Source organism: Helianthus annuus, chromosome 13 (assembly GCF_002127325.2).
Source record: "Helianthus annuus cultivar XRQ/B chromosome 13, HanXRQr2.0-SUNRISE, whole genome shotgun sequence".
In the NCBI taxonomy this organism is placed as follows: Eukaryota; Viridiplantae; Streptophyta; class Magnoliopsida; order Asterales; family Asteraceae; genus Helianthus; species Helianthus annuus.
In genome coordinates, this window is record NC_035445.2 from 27,437,523 (window position 1) to 27,441,563 (window position 4,041).

Genomic DNA, 4,041 nt, shown 5'->3' on the forward strand with positions numbered 1-4,041 from the left:
TAACCAAACCCGTTTTTGGGGTGTTACAAGTCTACCCCCCTTAAAGAGGTTTCGTCCTCGAAACCTTTTTCTTACAAAATTTATTGAATTTAAACTCAATGTATTTGATCCGAGAAATATTTTCAAACATTACTTATATTTTTAACCAATTGTTAGTATTACAAGAAAAGTATGGTAACATCTTTTTGGTTACTAGTTGTCTACGTATCTCATACGACATAGTGCATCTTGAAATAACGTAATCTCGTTATTTCCACTAGTTTAGTTAACTTAGGGATACCCATCGCTTTCAGATACTATCAGATTCTTTATGAATCCGTTATTTTGACCCGTTTAAAGGCCTTTAGTGAAATCTTTCACTTTTAGTATAACAACCCTCGGTAAAACAGACATCCTCATAATATTTCCGACACCCTAATATATTTTAAATATCTCAATGTGTCTTTATATGCACCCCATATGTGAAAACCGAGCCCCAAAATAGATTATACTATATAAAATAAATAAAAACAATAATTATTAAGTTGAGGCGGGCCGCGTAGGGCCTCACCTCAAGCTTATGCGGGCCGCGCGAGTAGGAGAACCAGATATCGTCAAACCATAAGCCCAAGCGGGCCGCGTACCTATTCAGTTTAGTTGATGCGGGCCGCGAGCGACCCAATTTGTGGCGTGACCCGGTGCGGCCACGTGTCATCATCGTGGCGAGTCTAGTAGATGAGCCGGACAAGCCAGTCCGTTGACTAGCATTGACGCGGGCCGCGTAGACCCGGCCCAAACTTCACGCGGGCCGCGAGGAAGTCCAATTACAGCCCTATATAAGAAGGCAACGGGCTTTCGGTTTTCGTCGCTCACAACTTTCTTTCTTTCTAAATTTCTGAAGTAGTATACACTATACCCGGGCATTATACCCCCTAAAATAGCGAGGTTCTGCTACGATGTAAGTATTATAACCCCTGGAGACGTATTAGATACGCTGCCCGATTGATCTAGGGTTCCGTAACGGCTGTCGTGGTTCTGCCCGACGTAGTCGTTGGAATGCCGTCTCGGGGAGGGTATTACTAATGTTAAAATGGGTTATTATACTAACACACGTGCATTTGTGTAATTTATAGATTATCTCCAGGAAACCCTTACGAAAAACCTAAAACAGCAATGTGAGTAATCTCCTTTTTGTTAACTGTTTTTACAAAACCTTAAATACCTTTCCATGCAAATGACAGTTATTGAGTATTTGTGAAGAATACAATTATAGTGGGTATGTTGGGGTTTTGTATACAAAATTGGTTACTGGCGTGGTAACATCCCATATGTTGAGTACGATCGTACCACTGATGTTAATTGTGATGTCTTGGATACAAATGTAATTGCGGATGTGCCCTCAATACTGCAAATTGGTTTTTACTTAAACTTGATTAAACTGGGATTCACTCACCAGTATTTCCCACTGACAAAAATGTTTTTAAAACGCGTTTCAGGTAACAAAATGTGAAAGCCAAATAGAAGCCAGCTGGACAGCACTGAAGGCTTGGAAAAGTGGCAATAAAGTTACCTAAGAATAAAATGGATGTTTTTATTAAATAAATAGGATTTATTCCTATGAAACGTGTGTATTGAAAACTTGGGTTTTTACCCATATGTTTAATGTTATAAAATGTGGTGGTTTACTCTGATTAAAATATTTCCTAACTACGGTCCTGATGAAAATTTTCGCTGCCAAATTGAATAAATAAATGTGATACCACCGAAACTGGCTCACGGCCGCCCGTTCCCGGGAGAGAGGGATCGGGGGCTGTGACAGAAGGTGGTATCAGAGCTATGCCACTGATTCAGCCACAGAAGTGTTCTGCTGACATCAAACTTCAAAGTGTTAGGAAATAAATTATGGAAATACGTGTATAATCGTATTTCTTGCTATGTGTTATCTGACTATTTGTTAGTTTACAGTATGAGTGACCAAGGACCTTCTGACGCCTATCGTCAACAGTCTGGTTCGCCTAGGAGCGAAGGCACCTCCTCTTCTCAGCCTGCCCTCTCAGGGTATTCTGCTGACACAGAAGAAGGGATCTTTGTGTTTAAGGCTCAGTCTGAAGAGCCATTTCCTCAGAAAAAGAGGGGATGGTTCAGTAGGGGAGCGCACGAGCGTAGGAAAAGAATGAAAAAGTTGCAGGAACAGCGAGTGTTAGCCGCAGCAAAAAGAGAAACTGATGCTTATAATCAGGATATGCTCAATAGGGGTATCGCTAATATCCATATTTTAGCAACCACTGCTGCTGACCCAAACCTGGAACAAATGCTAGCACCACAACCACAAAATCCTGATCAACCCATGGAAATAGAAAACCAGATAGAAATGCCTGATTTCAACCCGGAGGAGATACCTAGGGTACCTGCACCTGATCCTCTAGACCCAAACAACTACGACCCATGGTGGGATGATGTTAGGGACTACGTGCAACAAAACCCAATTCAGGAAAATGTGCCAATACCCAACTTAGGAGCTTATCCAGGGTTAGATCCTCAAGATCCCTACAACATTAGTGACGCATATGTTAGGGAAATTTTAGAAAATCCATACCCGTACCAAGCCCCTATGCCTCCGTATCAGGAACCCGTACCTCAATTTCCAAACCCAGTCCTAGAACCTGCACCCCCAATGAGTGCAGAAAATGTCCAGGAACTTAGGACTTTTGGGGAGGATATTTTAGAAAGCAGTGATAGAATGCGACAGGTGGGAGAACGCCTCGTATGGAAATACGATGAGCGTAATATGGATTTTTGGATGAATCCATATCAGTGAAGGTGATGGTAGAAACAGTAATAATATAATAATATAATAATATATGTGTGTATGTGTTAGAAAAAAAAAACTACGGATGCATACTATTAGTATTGTAGCTTTACATTTCGGTCGGTACTGTAATTTTAATTTCTGTACTGGTGTGTATTGATGCATACTATATAAATAGAGTAAATGTCGCAATGCTCGACGCTTTTGGTTAAAAAGTGCGTGTCATGTGATTGGCTATAAATATTATTTGTGATATTAATATTTGGTAAATTTCTAAAATTCAGATGGCCGACGCGGGAAATCAAGAAAATCTGAATAACGATAACCAGAGTAACATTAACGTGGTTAATGAGAATTCGGACAATAATAACAACGGAAACCAAATGGATAATAGTGCCGTTCAGCATATTGTGGCACAGGGAATTATAGATGCGATGCCATTTATTATTCAAACAGTTCAGGAAGCGAATAATAAAAGTAAGCATAGCAGTAAGCGACCAACTGAACCCGAAAACAGCGTGAACAATGGACCCATACTTCAAGCGCCCGTTTCCAAAAGAAGAAGAACCATGCCACATGGTTGTTCTTACAAGGAATTCTGGTCCTGCAAACCAATAGAATTCTCGGGCAATGAAGGACCCATTGCAGCTTTACGCTGGATAGAGAAAACTGAGGCAGTTCTGAAAATAAGCAAGTGTGCTGAAGAAGATAAAATAATGTTTGCTTCAAATCTGTTTAAAAATGCAGCCTTAGAATGGTGGAACACTATCCTCCAATCCAGAGGAAGTGATAGGATTTATAATATGGAATGGGAAGAATTCAAGAACATGGTAGAAAGGAAATTCTGCCCTCCCAACGAAAAAGAACAGATAGCAAATAAGTTTCTGAATCTAAGAATGACCGGGGTAGATAGTAAGGGTTACACTACCACATTCTTTGAATATGCTAGGATAGTACCTACCCTTGCATCACCTGAACCGGTATTAATCTCCCGTTATATCTGGGGATTAATTGGAGAGATTAGACATGTAGTCAAGGCAGCTAGACCCCAATCCATAGAGGAAGCTGTAGAACTAGCCAATACCTTGACAGATGAGTTAATCCGTACTAGAGAAGAAGACCAGAGGAGAAACCTAACCCAAAGGCTTACTCAAGAATTCCGTTCTGGGAATTCCAATCGTAGGAATGTAGGTTCTACCTCTGCACCCTACTGCAAAGCCTGCAGAAAGAAGCATTCTGGAAGATGCTCTACT